Source organism: Orcinus orca, chromosome 1, assembly GCF_937001465.1.
Source record: "Orcinus orca chromosome 1, mOrcOrc1.1, whole genome shotgun sequence".
Classification (NCBI taxonomy): domain Eukaryota; kingdom Metazoa; phylum Chordata; class Mammalia; order Artiodactyla; family Delphinidae; genus Orcinus; species Orcinus orca.
The window spans coordinates 153,707,515-153,734,241 of NC_064559.1; the positions used below are offsets into that span (position 1 = coordinate 153,707,515).

Consider the following 26,727-nt stretch of genomic DNA (forward strand, 5'->3'; position numbering starts at 1 on the left):
TGGCATGGAGCACAGTGAAGTAAGTCAGTTGAGTACTAAAAAAAAAAAAAAAACTAGCCAAGGAAAGAATGAGAACGGACTGGAAAGCAGTAAACCAAACAATCTCTGTACCTCATGGATCTGGGAATAATTCATATTCCCACCAGCCAAAATATAGAGAACTTCTAATACTTGGGACATTGGGTAGCATCTTCAGAAGAGTTGTGCTTCAGTAGTGAGGCCAAATTAGCCCTAGAATAAAAACTGCTATAAACTCACCCTAATAAATCTTAAAAACAGCCTGAAAATGTTCAAATTGCTCCTCAAGTAACTTCCTGTATGCCAGAACAAAGTTCAGTACTTTAAAGAAATACAACAAAATCCAGCACTTAACAGTGTAAAACTCACAATGTCCAGCATCCAATCAAAAATTACCAGTCATACAAAGAAACAGAAAAAAATATATAATCCATAACCAGGGGGAAAAGCGATCAATAGAAACATACCCAGAAGTGACAGATAATGAAATTAGAGACACTTTAACAGTTATTATAAACATTATAAATATATGCTAGGATATAAAGAAAATCAGGAATATAGTGATAGAAATGAAAGATATAAAAAAGATTCAAAGAGAAATTCTGGAGGTTAAAAATACAATACCCCAAATGAAAAATACATGGAATGAAATTAAGAGCCAATTAGACACAGCAGAAGAAAAGATTCATGAACTTGAAAACAGCAACAGGAACTACCCAAAATAAAGTACAAAGGAAACAAAACTGAAAAAGACAAAGAACAGAGTCTCAGTGAGCTATGTGAAAATAACCGAGTAACATGTGGATTGGAGTCTATGAGAGAAGAAAATGAGAAATGAGAGAAGAAAGAAAAAGGGAGGGCATAAAAGTTATTGACCAAAAATAATGGCTGAAGTTTTTCTAAATGTGACAAAGACCATAAACCCACAGAAGCTCAAGTAACCACCCCCAAAAAAACATAAATTTGCAACAAGGCACACATAATCAAGTTGCTGAAAACTAGTGATAAAGAGGAAAATCTTAAAAGCAGAGAAAAAGCAGTTTATACAGAGGAACAAAAATAAGAATTATAGACTTCTTTTAAAAAACTGCAAACCAGAAGACAATTAAGTGATATTGTTTTAGATTTGTTTTCTTGGCTGAGAATTGGTGCCAATTCACCACTAATAAAAATTTTGGCAGGGACTGTCAGTACTCTACCAACCACCAGTGATAGTCTCCTCATTACAAGCCAGCCATTGATTGATCCAGATCCAAAATTCTATTTTAGTCAGCGTCCTAAGACTAGTCTTAGTTCTACCTAAGGTCATGTTACCCATAATATTGAGACAAATGTTTGTGTACTGGATGGTACACTTAGGAGCAATACTTAAAGTGCTGCAGGGGATGGGGCAAAAGAAAAAGTTGAACTACCACAGAATTGTAACAGAGGCCTCAACTGATCCAGTGAACAGGCTGTGGAGCTGGGATGGGCCTTCAGAATTGTCCACAATAGAGAAAAGGAGCTGGGCCTTTGTACCTTCATGTAAACCAGTCACTGAATATGGGTTGATTCGGGAGGAAGTGTAACCTTGGGTAAAGCAGTTCCCTTCAGCCAAGCACAGTTCCTAAAGAGGAGTGCAGCCAATATTCCTGACAGCTGGGAAATGAATGAGTGTGCACTGAGGGGTTCTATGGAGAACACCTCATATTCACTGCAAAGTATCCCTAGCATTAAAACGAACAAACTAGAAAAGGGATTGTGTTACTATGAGAGAGGTTATGAGAATTGATGTTTGGGGATTATTTTTTACTTTATTATTTGTTGATTTATTAAAAAGTAATGTCTGTTCATTATAGGTGATTTGGAAATGAAAAAGTTTAAATCACCTATAATCTTATCAACCACATAAAACCCTGTGAAATCTTGGAGTATTCTGTGTCTCAAAAACTCAAAAGAAAGTGGCTCTCTTTTTTTCTAAAGCTTATATGATTGACTAAGGTTAGAGATTAGCAATAATTTTTCTTAAAAGTTTATGGTGAAGCTAAAAATACAGTGAAAAGACCTACATTCTTATTTCTTATGTACAGTGTCTTAGACTTTTGTATTTTGGGGTTTTGATCAGCTTTCTGATTTATATCTTGGAAGTTCTAAAGACTGCATCCATCTTTAGATTTAGCAGTTTCAACCTGTCTCCTCACAATTAAGTGACCTGATTTGTCAGGCAGTACTTTATGCTAAAGCAAAGAGTCCAAATGTCTTTCTCTTCCCCAGCTTAATATTCATGTATCCCCTCCACTCAGATTTATGTTCCACCTATTGCTAGGCTGTAGGGCTATTAAGCATTGCTATTAAGTTCATTAAACAGAAAATTAAATTTCAACATCAAATCATAAATTGGAAGGAATTACACAATTTATAAATCACAGATGTTGGTGGAAGTTTAACTTTTGGAATCAGTGTTATATAATTCCTAAAATGACTGTGTATTTATTTTTTTAAAAAACTATTAGTAAATTAGATTTGGATGACTTATGGGCAGCAGTGCCATCTGCAGGCCTCCTCTGTTGTAGTTCTTTTTAGTCTGATGTTCTCTTTAAAAGGGATTTGACTCTACTGAATATTTATGGCTTTATAATGTCAAGTACAAAATGGTATTAATCACAGACTGCAGAAGGGTGAACTTATAGGTACAGATCCTCATTAGGGATTTTTAAACCACTGAGCTAATATCAACTCTCATATCCATATTTATAATTCAAATATTAAACATAATGTGTAAGATCTAGCATATATATAGAATGAGTGTGGGTATTGGAATCAGGCAGAACTGAGTTCTAATTGTGTTTATATTAGTTGTCAGCTGTGTGATATTAAAAAATTTACTTCTCTGAGTTGCAGGTTTTTTATTAGTAAAATGGGGATAATACTTCCTTCATGACATCTTTGAGAGCTCAAAGTAGATAAAATGTATAAAGTACCTAGCACAAATGTGCATACAATATGCCTCCAATTGATAATAGTTCCCTTTCCCTTAAAATTAAAACAACAAAAATCTCAAGACCATTTATTGCCTTTGTACACAGTGCATTTGAGAATTATAAAATATATCATTACATTTTTGGATAAAGTGGAGTTTGAAGGAACAGTTTTACTGGGATACTTATTATCCATCCTGTCCTGTATGTCTTTTCATTCTTATGTCTTTTATTTTATTTTATTATTTTATTTTTTTGCTTTACGCGGGCCTCTCACTGTTGTGGCCTCTCCCGTTGCGGAGCACAGACTCCAGACGCGCAGGCTCAGCGGCCATGGCTCACGGGCCCAGCCGCTCCGCGACATATGGGATCTTCCCGGACCGGGGCATGAACCCGTGTCCCCTGCATCGGCAGGCGGACTCCCAACCACTGCACCACCAGGGAAGCCCTCATTCTTATGTCTTTTAAAATTTAAATGTAGATATATGTTAGAAGCTGCATAGAGTATTTCTGCGAGGTATTTACAAGAAATGATAAACAGTGATTGCTGAATTTTGGGGATATGAAGGAGTCTTATTTTTTTAATGTGTATACCCTTGGAACTGTTTTAATTTCTATCATGTACAACATTGCTTTTTCCAAACTAAAACAGTAATAAATATCAACATTTGGAAAAGGAAAATGTCTGAGATTATCCTTGTATTAAAAATGAATCATAGTGACTTCCCTGGCATTCCAGTGGTTAAGACTCCACCCTCCCAATACAGTGGGCACGAGTTTGATCCCTGGTTGGGGAGCTAAGATCCCACATGCTGCAAGGCACAGCTAAAAAAAAATGATAATTTGGTCTCCTCACCCCCACCTCCAAAAATCTTTGCTTCTAAATGAAACAAGACAGAAAGGAGAAGGCTAACCTGAGCAATTCAGATTTTGAATAAACTTTCTCTGAAATTGTAATATTGATATATACTTTCAAGGGAACCTGTATACAATTTTCTTCAAAATTGATAAGAATAGAATGAACTGCCTAAGATCTCTCCTCTCAGGAAGCAGAGGCTGACATATTATCTAACTGCTAGCTCTGTGATTATGTAGTAGACTATGATTTGAATCACCTGACATGCATGCTTCCAGCTGAGGTTGAGCAAGATGAGGCTCTACCTTCTTGTTTTAGCTCTCATGCTATGAACAAGTGTCCTCTTTGCAGTCTATGTAGTGCCATGTTTTTCTTATTTTTGTGCTTTTTATAGGTGATTTCACTGTTTAAATTGAACCCCAAGCATAGTGCTGAAGTGCTGCCTTTTATTCCTAAGCATAAGCATAACAAGGTGGTGATGTTCCTGACAAGCAAATGTATGTGTTAGATATGCTTCACTCAGGCATGAGTTACAGTGCTGTTGGCTGTGAGTTAAATGTTAATGAATCAACAATACATATTAAATAATGTGGTTTTGAACAGAAACATACATAAAACAAGGTTATAGATTAGTCAGTTCCTGAAAATATTATGACCAAAGGCTCGAAATAACCTAACCCTGTAATTCCCCTAGGAGCAACGGTTCAGGATTTGCTATTTCAGTGTTTGTGGCGACTTTATAGAAACATCACTGCAAATAATGAGAATCAATTGTATTGCCATATGTGTACAAAAGAGTGGAGGTATCATGGCTGACTTTTTATTTCTCCTATACATTTCTGTATTTTCCAAATTTATTCTCATGAACATACACTAATTTTATTACAAGGAATAAAATTTTTCAAAATATATACATTCTTAGAGACAGTTTGATATAAGTAAAACACATTGATTAGCGGTCAGATGTGGATTTGAGTTACTGCTCTTCCATTTAATAGCTATGTAACTTTGGGAAAGTTGTTTAACTTTTCACAGCCTATATCCCCATCTATAAAACAGATAATATTATGTAACTTGGGAAGTTATTCTGAGGATTAGGAACAATGTATCTAAGTTGTCTAGCTCAATATCTGGTATAGGATGGAACTCAAAAAAATGTAACTACTAATATTAACTCCAAAAAATGTAACTATTAATATTAACTCTCTCCTAGGACTAAACTACAGAAGCCCAAGCCTCAGAGACTTACAGCTCTTTGGAAAATCATGATTTTTTATGCCAGCTGTTATCCCCATTCACAAGCACAAATTTTATAGATTCAGTGCTTCAGTTTCTCTATACTTATTCTTGTTCCATCAACTGTTTGTTGAGTATCCACAGTGTGCTGGAACTCTTCTAGTGGGGAATAAAACAGACAAGGTCTCTGCTGTCTGGTGTGTTAAATCATGTAATTTAGGCCTTTGTAGAAGAACTTTAATGACTTTGACCTCCACTGATGTATCTCATCGAATACCCGGATTTGGGGACTCTGACAATTAACCCTAAAATACACATATTCTGGAAATTGCTTCCTTTTTTAATCAAATCCATCAGATATTTGCTTAGGTATTTTTAATCTCTAAACTGTTTAATATGTGTGGCATTATAAGGCTTGATTTTCCTTCTAACAATACTTAGATCAGACTTTATTGCACCTGCTCCTTTTTTTTGTTCTTTTTTTTTTTTTTTTTTTGAGAGTTCATAATATCTCCTTTCTCTCTCTACCAATCTGAGGAGATTAAAGTTGCCGAACATTTACACTATGTTAGTTTGAGATGGTGAATAGAATCTGACTATTATACAAATTTAGAAAGTTTCTAAAATGGAAGCTCTATTTCAAAAATCAGTTTTTGAGAATAACTGAATCCACATCTCAGACAAATTTAATAAGGATGATTTAACTTGGGCATAATTCATAACAGAAGTTATGCTTCTAAAAATAAACTACACAAATGGGAGTTCTATTTGGCCTCCCATACACAAAGAGGTAGCAGTGTATGTCTGTGTCTCTTTGCCCTCAGTCATGATCTGCTAGCTGTGTTGTCCTTTTCCTTAGTATAAGGTGCTGGAATGTCATTACCTGTGTTCCCATGCATGTGTTTTCCAAGAGGCTGGCAAAATCTGTCCATGTGTGGTCCAGTGTCCCATTGTGTCCATTACTAGTACAGCTTAGCTGACCTCACCCATGTGCTGCTGCCCTTTTGCATTTTTCTATTTTATCTTGTCTCTGCTTTTATGTTGCATTCAGCTTTTCTCTTCTGCACACTGCAATGTCCTCTCTGTGCATCCTCTTTTCATCTGCTTCAGCTCTCAACCATGTGGGAGAGACCGTTTACCTTTGGGAAATGATTTTATTTTGTCACCGGAAAAACCAACCCCTTCCCCAAGTGCTTATTTTCTAACACACTCTGGATCTTGGAAACAGGAAACAGTAAGTAGTTTTTCTTCATTCCAGAACATCCTGGGCCATAGCTGCACAGCAGAGATCAAAGCAGGCACACATCAAAAGCACCCCAACCGAGAGGAGCAGCCCTGAAGCTTCAGTGCCTCCGGCTCTTATTATCATCACTGCCTGTGAGTCATGTATATCTCATCTTTCCCCTGTCTGCTATTCCTTTTCTAGGCTCAGCAAAGAAAGCTGCTCTTTACCAAACTTTCTTAACAACTCAAGATAAAAACTCCTTCAATATTTCCCTCCCTCCTTCCTCTCATAATTATTATAGTTACACAATTTGAGTGATACTCATTTATTTGACATTTCTTAAGCTCTTATTGTGTGCCAAGTACTATGCTGAGTGATGAGGCTAGAAAAAATGAATGCTACACTCCCTACTCTCAAGGAGCTTTCAACTAATGGAACAAGGCAAACAACACATAAACAGATAGTTCTAATATAGTGTGATCAAATCCACAGTAGAGGCAGGCAAAGGTCTTTTGCTAGTAAATGGAAGGGGCACCATTTCACTGGTAAGGTGATGTATTGGATGAGGGTTTTGCCAGGCAGAGGGTTAATGGATGTAGGGACAGGGTATGGGAGGGCTAGGGTAGTGTAGACAGAGGCAAATCACAGTAAGATATAGCAGATGTGTTCTTGAGGGAAGGGTAATAGAAGCAGATCAGGATTGCTGAGCTATGTATTTGAGGCGGGGAGATACTGCTGGGAAGAACATCGTAAAACTTTCATTTTTTTTTCCCCTTTATTCTGTTCTGCAGCAGTGATTTCCACCAGTCTGTCTTCCGCTCACTTATTTGTTCTGCCTTGTTTATTCTGCTATTGATTCCTTCTAGTGTATTTTTCATTTCAGTTACTGTATTGTTCATCTCTGTTTGTTTGTTCTTTAAGTCTTCTAGCTCTTCAGTAAACATCTTTTTGTATCTTCTAGGTCTGTGCCTCCATTCTTTTTCCGAGATCTTGGATCATCTTTACTATCATTACTCTGAATTCTTTTTCAAGTGAATTGCCTACCTCCACTTCACTTAGTTGTTCTTCTGGGGTTTTATCTTGTTCCTACATCTGGAACATATTTCTGTGCCGTCTCATTTTGTCTAACTTTCTGTCTTTGTGGTCTCTGTTCCACAGGCTGTAGGATTGCTTTTGCTGTCTGCCCTCTGGTGGGTGAGGTTGGTCCAGGGGCTTGTGCAGGCTTCCCGGTGGGAGGGACTGGTGCCTGCTCACTGGTGGGTAGAGCTGGGTCTTGTCTCTCTGGTGGGCAGGGCTGTGTCAGGGGGTGTGTTTAGAGGCTGCTGTAGGCTCAGGACACATTAGACAGCCTGTCTGCTGATGGGTGGGGCTGTGTTCCCACCCTATTTGTTGTTTGGCCTGAGGCATCCCAGCACTGGAACCTGCAGGCAGTTGGGTAGGGCCAGGTCTCAGTGCCAAAATGGCAACCTCCAGGAGAGCTCATGCTGATGAATATTCCCGGGGGACTCCACCACCAGTGTCCTTGCCCCAACAGTGAGTCAGAGCTGACCCTCACCTCCCCAGGAGACTCTCCAAGACCCAGAGGTAAGTCTGGCCCAGGCTCCTGTGGAGTCACTACTTTGCCATAGGTCCCAGTGCACATGAAACCTTGTGTGCACCCTCCAAGTGTGAGGTCTCTGTTTCCCCCAGTCCTGTGGAGCTTCTGTACTCAAGCCCTGCTGGCCTTCAAAGCCAAATGCTCTGGGGGCTCCTCCTCCCAATATCAGGCCCCCAGCTGGGGAGCCTGACGTGGGGCTCAGAACTCTCACTCCTGTGTGAGAAACTCCACAATATAATTCTTTTCCACTTTGTGGGTCGCCCACCCAGCAGGTATGGGATTTGATTACATCACAGAAGCGCCCCTCCTACCATCTCATTGTGACTTCTTCTTTGTCTTTGGATGTAGATTGTCTTTTTTCGTAGGTTCCAGTCTTTTTTGTTGATGGTTGTTCAGCTGTTATTTGTTATTTAAGTATTTTCATGAGAGGAGGTAAGCTCAAGTCCTTCTACTTTGCCATCTTGTATCCTTCCTGAACATCATAAAAATTTATCTGACACACATTCAAGAACGTGGACTTTATTCTATAAAGGTGAACTTTATTAAAATGTGACTTCTTGTGTTAGGTTGAATAACAGGCCCCCAGATAAGTTCATGTCCTAATGCCAAAGCCTGAGATTATAATGCCTTATATGATAAATATATATATATACTTTGCAAATGTGATTGAAATAAGGATCTTGGGATAGAGGGATTACCCTGGATTATCTGGATCATCTGTGTAAACCCAATATAATCACAAAGGTCCTTATAAAAGAAGATAGGAAAATCAGAGACAGAGAGAGATGTGAACATGGAAGCAGAAGACAGAGAAAATGCTGTGCTGCTGGCTTCAAGATACAGGAAGAAGCCACAAGCCAATGAATATAGGTGGCCTCTAAAAGCTGGAAAGGTCAAGGAAACATTCTCTGCTAGAGGCTTCAGAAGAAAAGCAACTCTGTGAAACTAGTTTAGACTTCTGACCTCCAGAAACATAAGACAATAAGTTTGTGTTCTTTAGTCACTAAGTATGTGGTAATTAACAGCAGGAAATTAATATGCTCCTTGAGAGCAGAAGTTTCTGGTTTATTGCTGCTCTATCATCTTGAACAGTCCCAGAATAACTTTCAGAGAAGAAAAAGAAATAAAAGGAATCCAAATTGGAAAAGAAGTAAAACTGTCACTGTTTGCAGATGACATGACACTATACATAGAAAATCCTAAAGATGCTATCAGAAAACTACTAGAGCTCATCAATGTATTTGGTAAAGTTGCAGGACACAAAATTAACACAGAAATCTCTTACATTCTTGTACACTAAGAATGAAAGATCAGAAAGAGAAATTAAGGAAACAATCCCATTTACCATCACATCAAAAAGAGTAAAATGCCTAGGAATAAACCTACTGAAGGAGGTGAAAGACCTGTACTCAGAAAACTATAAGATACTGATGAAAGAAATAAAAGGTGACACAAACAGATGGGGAGATATACCATGTTCTTGGATTGGAAGAATCAATATTGTGAAAATGACTACCCAAAGCAATCTACAGATTCAATGCAATCCCTATCAAATTAGCAATGGCATTTTTCACAGAATTAGAACAAAAACTTTTACAATTTGTATGGAAACACAAAAGACCCCTAATAGCCAAAGCAATCTAGAGAAAGAAAAAGGGAGATGAAGGAATCAGGCTCCCTGACTTCAGACTATACTACAAAGCTACAGTCATCAAAAAAGTATGATACTGGCACAAAAACAGAAATATTGACCAATGGAACAGGATAGAAAGTCCAGAGATAAACACACACACCTGTGGTCACCTAATCTATGACAAAGGGGGCAAGACTATACAATGGAGAAAAGAAAGTTTCTTCAATAAGTGGTGCTGGGAAAACTGGATAGCTGAATATAAACAAATCAAATTAGAACACTCTGTAACACCATACACAAAAATAAACTCAAAATGGACTAAAGACCTAAATGTAAAACTCTTAGAGGAAAACATACGCAGAACACCCTTTGACATAAATCGCAGCAAGATCTTTTTTGATCCACCTCCTAGAGTAATGACAATAAAAACAAAAATAAACAAATGGGACCTAATTAAACTTAAAAGCTTTTGCACAGCAAAGGAAACCATAAACAAAATGAAAAGACAACCCTCAGAATGGGAGAAAATATTTGCAAATGAAGCAACCAACAAGGGATTAATCCCCAAAATATACAAACAGCTCATGCAGCTCAATATCAGAAAAAAGCAGACAATGCAATTAAAAAATGGGCAGAAGTTCTAGATAGACATTTCTCCGAAGAAGACATACAGATTGTCAAAGAACACATGAAAAGATGCTCAACATCACTAATTATTAGAGAAATGCAAAACAAAACTACAATGAGGTATCACCTCACACCGGCCAGAATGGCCATTATCAGAAAAATCTACAAACATAAATGCTGGAAAGGGTGTGGAGAAAAGGGAATGTTGGTGGGAATGTAAATTTGTACAGCCTTTCTGGAGAACAGTATGGAGGTTCCTTATAAAACTAAAAATAGAGCTACCATATGATCCAGCAATCCCACTCCTGAGCATATATCTGGAGAAAACCATAATTCAAAAAGATTCATGCTCCCCAGTGTTCATTGCAGCACTATTGACAATAGCCAGGACATGGAAGTAACCTAAATATCCATCAGCAGATAAATGGATAAAGAAGATGTGGTACATATATACAATGTAATATTACTCGATCATAAAAAAGAACAAAGTAATGCCATTTGCAGCAACATAGATGGACCTAGAGATTGTCATACTGAGTGAAGTAAGTCAGACAGAGAAAGACAAATATCACATGATATCACTTCTATATGGAATCTTAAAAAAGGGTACAAATGAACTTATTTACAAAACAGAAATAGAGTTACAGATGTAGAATAGAAACTTATGGTTACCGGGGGTAAGGGCGGAGAGCAACAAATTGGGAAATTGGGATTGACATATACGCACTACTATATATAAAATAGATAACTAATAAGGATCTACTGTATAGCACAGGGAACTCTACTCAATACTCTGTAATGGCCTATATGAGAAAAGAATCTAAAAAAGAGTGGTTATATGTATAAATGATTCACTTTGCTCTACACCTGAAACTAACACAACACTGTAAATCAACTATACTCCAATAAAAAAATTTTTAAAAAGAAATATTGAAGTAGAATCTACAACTTGGTTAGAGTCAATAAATAAATAAATAAAAATGAAAGCTGGAAAAGTCAAGGAAACATTCTCTCCTAGAGGCTTCAGAAGGAAAGCAACTCTGTAAAACCAATTTAGACTTCTGACCTCCAGAAAGATAAGATAATAAGTTTGTGTTGTTTTAGTCACTAAGTGTGTGGTAATTAACAGCAGGAAATTAATATACCCCTTGAGAGCAGGAGGTTTTGGTTTATTGCTACTCTATCTTGAATGATGCCAGAATAATCACCCCAAAATATGCTTCTTTGAGCTAAAGGCCAGTAGAACCTGAACACCCAGGAAAAGCTCTAAAACCAGGGCACAAGATTCCCTTTTGTAAAGCAAATTTACATTTATGAAGGAAACTTACATTTGTAAATAAGATGTCTTATTTTCCTATACCAGAAAGAGGAGGACTCTTTTAACTCTTGTGAATGGAGAAGGCACCAAAAAAAACTGGTTAACAAACTTTATTAAACAACTCTTGTTTACCATATTTTTCTGGCCGCCTTCCCCTAACTAACCTCTCTCAGAAGTCCTTTATCCCTTTATCTTACCTAAGATGGTATAAAAACCCAGATTCTAACCACATTTTGGGTTGCTCATCTTTGGGTACTCTCATGTGTACATGCACAGTGCATATTGATAAACTTCTCTTTGTTTTTCAGTTGTTAATCTGTCTTTGGCCCGATTATCAGGGCCCCAGCCAAGGAACTTAAAGTGGATAGAGGAAAAGACCTTTTTCCTCCCCTAGACTTCTGGCAATGAGAATGGGCTAGCTGGGACACCCCACTTACTCTGGAGACTGTAGCTGAAATCCAGGACCCCTGACAAAGCTGGCCGAATGTAAAAATTCTTACCAAAGTCAGCCTCCCAGGTTTCTATCTGCAGGGTCCAATCAAATGAGGGTGGTAAATGTCTCTTTGTCTTATCTTTTCCAAATTTCGATTAACAAGTGAAAAACATTTGTAGAAATTAGTTATTTGGATTTTTACTCATGTGAATTTGGTTCTGAGGGACTGATTATTGATCCTTTCCCTCCCAGGGACAGCTATTGCTTTCTTCTTTGTCTAGTTCTGTGCCCTGAGAGTTTGGCTTTCCTCCTGCCAGGGCATGCAGGTTGTCATACCTGCAACTGCAGGCAGCCACCTGTCAGGGAGGTGGGCTGGAGGCCAAGAGCAAGTGGATGGGTTGCATTGCATTCACAGCTGGTGTCTTACCATTGCCAGTTCTCAGGGTTGGTTTGTCCAAGTCTTTCTTGCTTTTGGCTACCTTTGGATAGATCATGAGATCTATCACGAGAGCTTCTTCTTTTGCACCTTCTATGGTGATGCCTCTTGTGTCCCTGGTTATGCTATAAGAAAGCTAATGTTTTTGGCTTGAGTCAAAATTGGAATAGTATATCTTTGTTTTAAAAAATCTCCAAGACCTAAAACAGTATCTGGAACATAGAAGGTCCTCAATAAATATTTATACAGGAGTGAAATAGGACTTAACAATGAGGTACCCCAAAGAGAGAACCAGAGGCCTTGTGAATTTTTATCCTTTACTGTATCAACAGTATATAGAATTTTTTTTTTGCTTGACCACCTTAAAATAATATGCTTTTCCAACAGGAGAGGTCATATTCCAGGGCATAACCAAAGACAAATAGGACTCATCTTTCTGCAGAGTCAGTTTGTCATGAAATTTTGGAGGAGAAAAATATAAATAAATAATCTATACTATGTGATAGGGTATATGAATATTTTACAAACTTAAAGGAAATTTGATCCTCCAAGCCAGTAGCCTCTGGTTATGCCCACAGATGCTTAGAGGGTGAGTTAATTCTCATCCAACATTGAGACTATTTGGGTGGAGAGACTTGATAGACACATATCTACTGGTAATGATGCAAAATACCTCAGTCATGCAGAACTGCTCTCCTAAGCTTTCCATGGTCACATTCTCTTCTCTTTCATAAGAAGTTCCTGAGCACTTTCCTTTACTTTGCTTCCAAAATCAATATGCATTTGTCCTCATTCCTTTTTATTCTCCTAGCATTTTGCAAATCTAGCTTTACAATTACTTATATGAATGACATTTTACAGATCACTTTACCTCTTTGAGTTCCAGTTTCTTCATTTGTAAACTAAGGAGTTTATACCAAGATATCTTTAAAGTCTATACCAAGTTTAAAATTCTATGATAATATGTTTTATAGTATTAACCAGCTGCTAGTAGTTGGCTTAGAGTAGCAAATAAGCCAACATTTATCACTTGACATCTGTCCCTCATCTTTAATTACAAGATATCAAGTAGTTATTTTTGCATTAAACAACCACCCTCAAAATCTAAAAGCTTAAAATGACAACCGTTTATTTAGCTCACAATTCTGCAGTTCAATAATTTCAACTGGGCTCAAAAGGACAGTTTTTCTGATCTTACCTGATCTAGAATGGCCTCAGCTGAGATGACTTATCTTCATTTCATGCAGCCTCTCACCTTCCAGCAGGCTAGCCTGGGCTTTTTCTCATGGCAGAGCAAAGGCCCAAGACACAGAGTGGAATTGCACAATGCTTCTAGAGGGCTAGGCCTGGAACTGGCATACCTTCCCTTCTACTGCATTCTGTTGGTCTAAGGAAGTCACAGATCAGCCCAGACCCAAGGAGTGGGGAAATAGATTCCATCTCTTGATAGGAGGAGTTGCAAAGACACGTTGCAGAGGGCATGGAAAAGGGAGAAAAATTGGGGTCATCATTGTCCTCAATCTTCCACATAGTTCAATGATTCTTTTCTTTCTACCCCCAGCATCATAACTACTCTCCTTCTGAAGTGACAATAATAATAATAACTCACATTTATTAAGCACTTGTTGCCAGGCACTCTTCTGAGCACATTACATTAACAATTCATTTTCTTCTCACAAGAACTTGTTGAGGTAGTTATTATTGGTATATTAGAATGAGAAAACACAGGCACAAAGAGGAAAAATAATTTACAAGATCCTTTCCACCAGGAAAGAAAAGTTCTTAGAGGATAAGCCATGTGGTGTTGATGAGAATTAAGCCAGAATTGAACAGCTCTCCAGGTCATCTGAGGGCATAAACACCTTTCCATTGCTTTTCCAGAAGATTCAAAGGCTAGAGCACTCAGGAGAATGAAGTTGTCCCACCATTGTTAAAGAGATATTTGTACATTTACAATCTCAGCCAATGATTTTAAAAAGGCAGATTTTAAAATCATCTTTAATGGAAAGAATTCCTCTGTATAAATTTTCTTCATATCCCTATGGAATCTATTTTGTTTTAATTCCAGCAATCTTTATCAAGTGACAGTGATGCCAGACACTGGGGATATCAAGAACCATGGAGTCTTTTAATTTAACATAACAAAATCAACTTCAACTAATTATGCAGTTCTAGAGCAAGCATCAGCTAGGTAATTCTGGAGCATTCAGCCTTTCCTCAGAGCCACTAATGTCACTCAATGACCTCAACTTTTAAGCACACTCTAACTAATATGACCAAAGACATCTGCCTCTATGTCTGAACTATCTCTGATCTTCCTCTTAAGTTTTTTCTCCCCTGGTACAGCCATCTAAGCTCTATTGTACCTGCCTTGCCTGTGCTAGCCCACAGACCCTATTTTAGTGTTTTCCAACGTTGCCTAATCTATCACATCAGACCTAATGAGTCTGAATCTGCAGAGAGGGAATCTGTATTTCTAACAAGTACTCCAGGTGATTCTTATGACTATGTAGGTTTGGTAAATGCTGCCTTATCTTTTATCTAGCATGATTTTAATTAGAATGATTAGTTTAATCTAGCATGATTATAGTCTAATTCTAATTGGCTTGACTGAATCCTAAAATCTGGGTTCATGAAAATTGTTTTCCATGGCAAGAAGTAAACTTTGCCTGGGAACTTAGTCTCATCATTCATACTGGGTATAGCCTAATAGGGAGACAAGATCTGGACCCTCCACCCATGATAATTAAAAGTGATGTAGAGAAGTACTATCTGGTATCCATTTGGGCCATACATGGGCTGTTGGAAGTTAACATTCTCTGGTGGGGAGAAAAGACTAAGACTGATAGATATGTAAAAAAAATGTGTTTTAAATATCTCAAATCTAGTTGCTATATCCTATACCAAGGCCATTTCAATTCTGACCTAATTGAGAATAAAAACAATGAATTCTTGGGCTTTTACTAATAGGTTAGGTAATTGATCTTTTTGAGTTTTAATTTCCTAACATGTAAAATGGGAAGCTTGTACTAGATATTCTCTAAGCTTTTTAAAGACTAGTGTCTTGGATTCTAAGAGTTAGTTTAGTCAAATAAAATATGACAAGTCATTAGATGACTGAAATGTTTATTGAATTTATTATAGCTTTACTATACTGATCTTATTGGTTAATTCAATAATGACTAATAAAGCTATTTGTTTCTGTAAATACAGCTAATGTTTTTCACTTATTCCAAGTTTGGATATGGAGGAGAAAGGAAGAAGGAACACCTAGTCCCTCCCTTTTCTCTTCACCTTTTCTCTTCCAAGAACCTCTGAAAGGGTCCAGTGGTCCAATGATTGGTTGGAGTAGTTGCCACCCATTCCAAAATAGAGAAAATCACTTAATGCCCTTCAGAGAAGAAATGGTGCCCCATTTCTTCTTTTACTCTCTTTCAAATGTTAACTTTACTGATTCTTTCAAACCTAGAATCTTCTAGTTAGGAGCATCACAACCATAATAATCTAACATAGATCTTTTGAATGTAACAGTTAAAATTTAATTTCAGTGTGGTTGGAACCTTTCTAAATCCAGTTGTTAAAAGAAATTCCTAATTAAATATAACATCTCTAATTAATGAATGCAAAAATAATACATTAGGCACTCAAAAATGTGTCCTCATGCAAAAAAAATAAAACAGAAATTTGACTCAACAGTAGATAATTCAGGCAAAAATTGAAAGTGTTAATTCAGAAATATGAACATTACAGGTCAAAGTAATTTTTTAAGACCAAGATTCTTTGAATAATTGCCTCAACTGCACACAACCTGGACAGACATGATTAACTTAGCTAAAGAATGATTATGAGGAATTTATGTGGGAAAAAATTACTTGCAAATCTGATTGAATGTGAATTTCTGCATTTACGATTAATGCCAGGAAAAGACATTGTAGCAGTCTCATGGAATATCTCACAGCTCTAGTGCACATTTTTGTGCCGTTATCAGCAGTTGCAAACTAATCGACAGAGCTTGCATGGTAAGCAATTAGAATATACTAATCTCCTTTTTTTCCCACTCAGCTTTTTTTTTTTTTTTTTTTTTTTTTTTGGTATGCGAGATAAGCAGAGTCTGGAAATAAATAACTCAACAAGTCTGATTTGGGCATCTTCAGTGGATTCTTTTCTGATATTTCACCTTTTCATAATTATATTTGATGTCTTATCAAATGTTTGGCCAAATTTTTAATTATAAAATATCATTAAAGCCCTATAACTTATGCACAACTTTACCACATTATCTTTGTGCATGGCTTTTTTTCTTCTCTTCCCCTGTGTGCCCTTTTACTGTCCTGCTGATTACGGAGAAATATCTTCTGAGAAGCAAGTTAAAACCTGACAGAGGTTTTCAATCTGACATCTCATTTTACAAACTTGATTGGAATTCAGGTTATTGAATCATGGCTTGAATAACTTGAATATAAAGCTAAAGCCTTATATTCCACAAATATTCTGAAAAGCAATCTGCTCGCCCATTTTCTGCAGTGGGCCAAGGCCATTTGATTAGAAAATATCTGCTTTTTTGAAGAGGCAGCTTTAGAAGAAACCCTTTGAGAAATGGAAATTCTCTTCATAAACCATAATAATGCCATCCTCATCAGATATAGAAATTTGAAAATGAAGTCACCTATTTCTTTTTTTCAGCTATGCTCCCAGAGTCATTTTGCTGATAGTGAATTAGCCTTGAGAAGGATGAGATGTTGTTCATTCATCTCTTCATTCATTTCTAGGCATTGTTCTAGATCCTAGAGACACATACAAAGATCCTGCTGCTGTGGACATGAGCCACAATTGTCTGCTGCCTCTTTTTTTTTTTTTTCTCTTTACGTTGACGATCACAGAACTGCATTTGTCATATTGTGAAGTAAGTACTGAGTAATACTCAAGTGGATACATGACTAGCTTCTCACTTCTTTGAATTTAGGGAGTACTGCTGCTCATTTGTTTAAATTTGAAGGCAAAACAACTTGAAGTTGTCATAGAAGATTAGTATTAAAACTTTAGAAAAAATGTACTGAGCACTTAACCTATTGTTATTACATACCAACCTCAGTTGTGCTTGAGAATAAATGTGTTGGCCATTTTGACTGATGGGTATTAGGGCAGCAGTCAGAAGGCCCATTTATCCAAAATAACTCCCTTGACAATCAACCCTAGTACAGAAAATTTGCACCGTTCATTTATCCATTCATTTATTCACTCATTAGTACCTGCTATGTGCTCTGCATTATGTACACAATGGGGTTAAAAGACTAAATAAAACACCCTAGTCCTGATATAGAGATGCTCACAGACTGGTTAGAGGAAGAGATGAATAAATTGCCAATTATAATGTAACAAGTGCTATAACAAAGGAAGTATAAGGCTACGAGGTAACATATCATATGTTGTGTATTTTTTGGATTACATCATCTACCGTAATTAAATAAAGCATCTCAATTAAGTGAATATAAAAATACTACATTAGGTACTCAAAACTTGATCTCATACAAACTGGGATGAAGTTTAATGAAGGAAGGGACTTTGTCATTTTATTCACTGCCATATATACCACAGTACATGACACTATTTGTATCTTATAAGTCTTAACAGAAAAGTCTTTCTTAAGTTTCTTGCCTCCTGCATTATGACTTCCAATACCACCATATCATATGTAATGCCTTCAGTCATGAAACTCCATAATCTCATTTTCTCACTTCTAAAAATGCACAACAGAAGCTCCCTGCCACTGTTCTGTATGTCACTCAGGCAGTTCTCTGAAATTTATTTCCAAAAAAATGTATATTTATCAATCAGTGAACTTTAGCTCCCAAACAAAATTAAGTACTAAGGACCAGATTAACTCTCCTATCTGAAATAATTTTTAAAAGAAACAACACTGTTCATGATATGGGACATCATCAATAAAAAAAACAGTGGCCACTAGACAAGGTAAACCATCCAACTGCACCAGCTTAATGCTATGAAAGGATTCTAGGCTGTGATGCCCAGAAAGTGAATCTAGATAGAGCCAAAAGATTCCAAGTTAAGGAGATGGAGCTGAGAATTGAGGAAAACAAGGTGACTAGAGTTCATACGAAGGAGTCCTGTGAAAGAGGAAGTCTACAGAGAGAGAATTCTGAAGCTCTGCAGAGTGTCCCCCTTGAATATTCAACTGAAATACTTATTAGTGCTTCTGTGTGAGGAGATTACCCAAGGCCAAAAGAATCACCTGAGTGGATTAGAGGTCACAGTGCTAGTCACCCACACAGAGATGAGAATATAGTACCTATTCTCAGCACCCAAACTAGAAAGTCTCATGATTCATGGAGAATTTGGTAAAATAATCAAAAAAGTCTTGAACTCAGTATTAGACAGTAATACTGCATAATACAGTGTTGAGGAAAATTGGTCTTACACTGAGCACTGCTTCAATCCAACCTAACAAATCCTTTAAACAAAACTCAAAAACCAAACTGTTTCCAAAAACAATGAGTCACAGAATAAAGCTCAATAATATTTAAAGGAATACAAATAAACCTAGCAAGCAATGAAGTAAAACTTCATTCTGCACCCACAGAAGGGAGTGGCAAGATATATTCAAAGTCCTGAAAGGGAAAAATTTGCAACCTAGGATACTCTACTCAGCAAGATTATCATTTAGAGTAGAAGGAGAGAGAAAGAATTTCTCAGACAAGCAAAAACTAAAGGAATACAGCAATACTAAACCTATCCTAAAAAAAATATTAAAAGACCTTCTCAAAATAGAAAAGAAGCAAGAATCTATAGGAAAAAGAAAATCACAGTTGGAAAGTAAATCACTTAAATAAGCCAGTATACAGATTTTCTTTTTAATCAAAAAAATTTCTGTGAAAGTGATGATAACCAAAATGAACAGAAAAGGATAAACATGAGGATGTAAAAGAGGAAATCAAAATTATAAAATGAGGGGGAGGAGAGTAAGAAAATGTAGTTTTTTGTGTTTTTTTAGAATGCGTTTCAGCCTATATGACTTTTAGTCTAAAACAAGTAGATATAGTAATGGGTTAACATACTTGAAAAACAGGGTGACCACAAATCAAAAACATACAATAGATTCACAAAAACCAAAAAGAAGAGAACACAAGCATAATAAAAGAGAAAATCATCAAACCACAAAAGGAAAAACAAAAAGAAACAAAGAAGAAATACAAAATCAACTGGAAAACAAGGTTTAAAATGGCAATAAATACGTTTCCATCAATAATTACCTTAAATGTCAACGGACTAAATGCTCCAATCAAAAGACATAGAGTGGCAGATTGTATAAAGAAATTGAAAAGTAAGCCTACAATATGTCACCTACAAGAGACCCACTTTAAGGCAAAGGACACACATAGATTGAAATAAAGGGAATGGAAAAAGATATTTCATGCAAACAGAAATGACAAGAAAGTGGGGGTCACAATACTCATATCAAATGAAACAGACATTAAAACAAAAGTCATAAAGCAAGATAAAGAAGGATACTGTATAATGGTAAAAGGATCAATACAAGAAGAGGATACTACACTGGTCAACATATATGCACCCAATATAGGAGCACCCAAATACATAAAACAAATACTAACAGACATAAAGGGAGAAATTGATAGGAATACAATAGTAGTAGGAGTCTCTAACACCCCACTCACGTCAATGGACAGAAAATCAATGAGGCAACAGAGATCCTAAATGACACAATAGAACAGTTAGACATAATTGATATTTCTCAGGACATTACATCCATAGAAGCAGAATAAACATTCTTTTCAAATGCACATGGAACATTCTCTAGGAATGATCACATACTAGGGCACAAAACAAGCTTCAACAAATTTCAGAGTATATAAATTATTTCAAGCATCTTTTATGACTACAACATCATGAAACTAGAAGTCAACCACAGAAAAAGACATGAGAAAAATAAAATAGCATCCAATCAAAAATTACCAAGCATGCAAAGATGCAGAAAAATATAACCCATAATTAAGACAAAAATCAGTCAATTGGCACCAACCCAGAACTGAGACATATGTTGTAATTAGCAGACAGGTACATTAAAACATACAGAAAATTAAGCAAAGGTATGGGAAATATAAAAAAGAACCAAATAGAAATTCTAGAGATGAAAACTACAATGTCGGATATGAAAAATAAACTAGATGAGATTAACAACAACAAAACTTGATTTAATTCAAAAGAAGGCAGAAAAAAGGGAGAAAAGAACAAAGAACAGAAGAGCCGAACAAAAGACAACAAGATGATAGACTCACGTTTAACTACATCAATATTTACATTAAATGTAAATGGTCTGGTGGCTTCCCTGTTGGCACAGTGGTTAAGAATATGCCTGCCAATGCAGGGGACACAGGTTTGAGCCCTGGTCCAGGAAGATCCCACATGCTGCGGAGCAGCTAAGCCCATGCACCATAACTACTGAGCCTGCACTCTAGAACCCGCGTGCCACAACTACTGAAGCCTGCGCACCTACAGCCCATGCTCCACAACAAGAGAAGCCACCGCAATGTGAAGCCCGTGTACCACAACGAAGAATAGACCCCACTTGGCGCAACTAGAGAAAACCCACACGCAGCAACGAAGACCCAACACATCCAAAAATAAATTAAATTTAAAAAAATGTAAATGGTCTACCAAATACTATATGATATCACTATATGGAATCTAAAAGAAATGATACAAATGAATCTATATACAAAACAGAAACAGACTCACAAACATAGAAAACAAATGTATGGTGACCAAAGTGGAGAGGGAGCGGAGGGACAAATTAGGAGTATAGAATTAGCAGGTATAAACTACTATACATAAAATAGATAAGCAACAATGATTTACTGTATAGCACAGGGAATTGTATCCAATATCTTGGAATACCTATAATGGAATACAATCTGCCAAAAAAATAATAATAAACGTCAAACTAATACAATATTGTAAATCAACTATACTTCAATTTCTTTTTAAAGTATATAGTCTACATAGCCCAATTAAAAGGCACATACTGTCAGATTGGATAAAAGAGCAAGACCAAATCATAGTTGACCAGCAAGAACTGCAGTTTAAACATAAAGACACAAATAGGTTGAAGATAAAAAGATATTTCTTTGAGAAGATCAATGAATCTGATAAACCTCTAACTAGACCTACCAGTAAAAAAAAAAAAGGAAAAAAGGTGCAATTACACAATACTAGAAATGGGAGATGCAACATAACTACAGATTCTATAGATACTAAAGAGATAATTTGGAATTATTATGAACAACTTTATGCCACTATATTCACTAACCTAGGTGAAATGAACATATTTTTAAAAGATACAAATTAACATATCTCATAAAATGAATATCTCAAATGAAATAGATAACCTAGAGTCATATATCAACTAAAGAAATAGAATTTGTAGTTAAAACTCTTTCACAAAAACAAAGCTCCAGTCTCAAATGGCTTCACTGGTGAACTCTACCAAACATTTAAGGAAGAAATAATAGTAAATCTGTACAAAGTCTTCCAATAAAGTTAAGAGCTGATAACAATTTCCAGTTTATACTTTGAATCCATCATTACCTTGATATCAAAGCCAGACAAAAGCATTACAAGAAAAAGAATAAAAAAACACTATAGACCAATATCCTACATGAACACAAAGGCAAAAACTCTTAAAATTTTAGCAAATAGAATCTAAATGTTGATAAAATATGTTTCTGGTTTATCCCAAAAATGCAAAATTGGTTTAATATTCTAAATAATGTAATTCACCATATTAACAAACTAATAAATAATATCCATATGATCATCTTAATGGATACAGAGAAAGCATTTGACATAATCTAACATCCATTCCTGATTTAAAGCCTTCAATGAGTAGGAAATTTTCTCAACCTGATGAAGGATGTCTGAAAAAGCCTACAGTTAACATCATCCTTTGTAGTGAAAAGACTCAATACTTTCTCCTTAAGATCAGGAACAAGACAAGGATATCCTTTCTTGCCACTTCTATTCAGCATTGTCCTGAAGTTCTAGCAGTGCAATAAGGCAAGACAATAAAAGAAATAAAAGGCATCTAGATTGGAAATGAAGAAGTAAAACTGTCTTTATTCATAGCAACATGATCTTTATGTAGAAAACATGATGGCTTATTTTAAAAACCTACTAGGACTATTAATGAGTTTAGAAAGATTGCAGGATACAAGATCAATATACAAAAATCAAATATATTTCTATACACTAACATCAACAAGCAGAAGTTCATGTTAATAAAACAGTAGCATATGCAATAGCATAAAATGTTTAATTACTACTTACTAAATGCTGGGCTTTACGACAAAGTGACAAATAAACAGGGGCACTGTCCTCAAGACGCTAAGTGGGGAAACAAACATAAAAACAAATAATACACTCTGATAAGTAAAGGAATAGAGTTAAGTGTGGACATTCGGTCAAATATTCCTAACAACTTTCTCTTGTTAGGAAACCTATTCTCCCATTGTCTGAGAATAACTCATAAGCAATCCATTAATTCCATAAACTGGATCAGCACAGCCAGAATTCCTAATGCGATTAGAATAGCTCTTTTTTCTGATGTCCATGTGCCTGAAGTTAAGAGGATAAGTCTTCCTAATCCACATGTGAGGTTCTTTTGTCTAATAAACCAGTTCTCTGGCCCAGAGAGGGGGGTAAAAAGTCTATTCTAAAAGATTCAGTTGCCTTTTCTTTTTTTTTTTTTTTTTTGCATTTATACCAGCTGGCACAACCTGAGAACTTAAAAGTGTACGGAGGCCTTCAATAGCTGAGGCACCATAATCCAATGAGGCTGGCCCAGAACCTTCTTTTGTGTGCCTTTTTTTTCCTGTGAAGCAAGAGCTGATTAATTAAAATGAGTATAATCAAGATTTTCAAGTAAAAGTAAAATATTTCAAATTCTTTCAAAAAAACAAACCCAAATCCTTAAGCACTCATTTATAAATACAATTTTTAAATTATTCTTGTGTTCAGTTCATTAAGGCAGTTCTTCTAGTGGCCTCTATTAACTTGGTTGAAGAAACAGGTTTTATTGACTTCTTATACTGATGCCCTGAGCATAATGATGCATCAGTGTCACAGTAGGCTGCTGCCAGACCCTAAGTTTTTAAGATATCAGATGTCAAAATACTCCACACTCAAACCAGAGACCACAAGCAATTTAAATTATTACTGACACAGGCATATGCAAAGCAAGGGGGATTTCCTGAGTAAGGGGCAGGACCCACCAGCAAGAGGGCACTCTGATATCCCCTGTAGGAGAGAGAGAGGCAGAATGTACATGGTCAGGAGGATGTATATACATATATCCCTCCTTCTCTATGACCTTTTTGAATGATGCAAGGGCCGACTAAGTTCTGGTGATGGGGGAGGAGAAAAGAGGGGCAGGGTGAGTTGCCTCACATGTCACTTTTGGGGGTGCAGGAGAAGTAAGTGCAGAGCTTTTGATAGTCTATTGGTTTTCACCCTGGGGGAGCAGCATGGTGGCTGCCAGTTTCCATCCTGACATGTGTTGAATGATTTAGCCAAATGTCATTGTGCTAGGGTGATTTAATTCTCTCTATCTACAATAAGCAAGAAGCCCACAATCAAAAGTGGAAGACAGACATGCTAACAAATGAAACGACATGATGTGATATATACAAAAATAGACTTATATGTGAGTTTCAGAAAAAGTACAAAAGAGAGCATCCTGTCTGAGGCATCATAGAAAAGCAATGCTCTATCAGGGTTGTGATAGAAACTGGGAATTTACCAGGTAGACAAGGGAAAGAAGGGAGTTCCAAGTAAAGGAGCTAGCCTGTGTGAAGAAAGGGAAGCATGAAACAGTTGACAAGAAGCAGTGAACAGCTTGGTACTGCTGGAGCACAGATGAAAGGGGAGAGTGGCAGATGTTGACACAGAAGTAGGCAGGGGTCAGGTGTGTGAGATCTTATATAGCTGTGCTAAAGTGCTTGGACTTTATCCAGTGGTCATGCAGACCTCTTCAATGGTGCCAAATATAGAAGGGACATGATCTGATTTTCCTTTAAGAGGAATGACTCTGACAGTATGGCTGGGGAATGGTTGAAGGCACACAGTAGGGGCAAGTCAGCTGAGAAGCTTCCAGGAGCATCTGTCTACAAGGAGCACTAAAATATCACTGAGCGTGTAATGAAATCAAGAAAATAACATTTACCGAAACTTCCATTTGTGGATGGAAGTAATACTTATAACAGTACAGACCTTAGAATCCGACTGCTTTGGTTTGAAACCTATTTCTACTGAACAAGTTCCTTCAGGGTAAGGAGGATCAGGGGGTGCTACAGGAGGGAAGAAGGATAGACAAGTAAGCCCCATGGAGAAGATGAACGTTTTATAGCATCTCAGATTTTACTGTGAATTCTTGATATACCCATTCCCACTCAACCTTTCCTCCTTTAGTCTTAAAGAATAGTGTAATATTCATTCAGCTGCTCAAGCAAAAACCTAGAAATCCAATTTGGTTCTCCCATGTGCCATGCTACAAAAATTGCCTGGGTTTTTCATCCTTTTCTATGTCCGTGGCCTTTGCCATGTGACACTGCAATTCTCACTAATGACTAAAAAGGCAGAGGCTATTTTCACACCCCTTGATGCATGGACTGGACTCATGACTTGTTGGATTGACCTAATGGAAGATGGTAGAAGTGACAGTGTATTTGTTCTGAGCCTTGGCCTTAGGCAGCTTTTCATGTTTCTACTTGCTCTCTTTCATCTCTGCCATTGCCAGGAGATTATGCCCAGGTCACCCTACTGGAGAGGAGACCTGTGTAGTAAAGCCAAGCTACCCCACGCATCTCAGCTGAGACCTGGATCAGCTGACAGGCAGGCAAAGGCCAGTTACAAGAGCAAGTCCAGCCAATATCAGCAAATCTACCTTAATGTTGTATGACACTGAGGTTTGGTGTTAATTTTTATGCTGTAATTTTTATGCTGCAATATTTGCAATAAATAAATGATATACCCCATTACCCCCATTTTCTTTCATCCTAGACATATCACATGAGTCCTATATTCCTACTTACAAAACAGATCTCAAATCCATTCACTTTTTTCCATCTTCATTGTCCCACTCTAGTTTAAGAACCATCATACCTCATCTGAACTACCGCTTTATCTACTTCCATGCCAGACACTTATAATCTATTCTTCAAATACCAGGGAGAGTGATTTTCCCCCAAATAACATATATTAGATCACCTCAGTCATTGCCCTGCTTAAAATCCTTTAATATCTTCTCATTGCTCTCAGAATATAATCCAAATGCCTCATGATGACCTCATGGTCTGCCTAATACCAAGATGAAAAAGTAGCTTTTATTTTACCTTCAGAAATGGTTTCTTCAAAGAAGTGTGGGATCAATTCTTATTTAGAAATCTCTGCTTGAAGAAAGTTGATTTACTGTTTCAACTCATGGAATATTATTTTGGTAAAAGTACCAAAATATATCAAAATGAAACAGTTTCTTTGGAAAACACAGAAATCAAACATGATGATTTGATTTTACCAAATAGCAAAAAATTAAGGTGGAGAATAAGAGGAGAGGATGAAAGAAAAAATAACAATCCATTGGTGGTCCAGTGTATCACATTGAAATGACAAAAGGATACAATTAGACCTGAAAGAGAAGTCTACATTTGGAGCTTTGGAGAGTATATAACCCAGCTGTTCTCTAACTTCACAGGGACCGGAGAACAGAGGAAATAAGTTACCCTGAGGTAGGAGGTATAAGCTGGAAGATTAGACATGAAATCAAACTCCCTCAGAATCAGCATTGGTAAGTATTACTTAATACTTACATACAGTACTTAGCTAAAAAGTACTTTTGCTTATTTTGCTTCATTTATACCTGAAGACCTTGGGGTCTAGTGAGGTTCAGTGGATAGTAATTAGTTTTCATTCTGACATTAGGTAACTTGAGAATCCACACGATCCATGAGTCTGAAGCCTTCCCATAGTGAATTGCCATTATTTGTATTTTTAAAACAAATAGCCGTCAAGCAGCTGCCTCCTACGATGGAAGCAGGCTGAAAAATAAAGCCTACCAAAGATGCGAAATAAAATGCAAACATCACTAAAATCAGTTCCTGTTTTTAAATAATGTGGCTACAGCCCCAGAATACCAAAGGCAGCACAGGAATACCTAAGACAGGCATTTGGTGCAGTTGTGGGCACCAGTAAGATTGACTTTAATCTCCCTGGAAGTGATATTCAGTATTAACTGCGGTTTGTCAATGCCCTGTCCCTCAGGGCATAATGTTGTGCAGTAGTGTAGTATAGTGTAGTGTAGTTTTC

The 26,727-nt window shown here is 36.8% G+C and overlaps 1 long non-coding RNA gene across 2 annotated transcripts in view; it reads right to left on the bottom strand.

The window, feature by feature from the left end:
- LOC125961470 (uncharacterized) overlaps nt 1-26,727 on the bottom strand; it is a 186,349-nt gene that overhangs the window by 15,318 nt on the left and 144,304 nt on the right. The gene's annotated exons all lie outside the window — the stretch shown is intronic.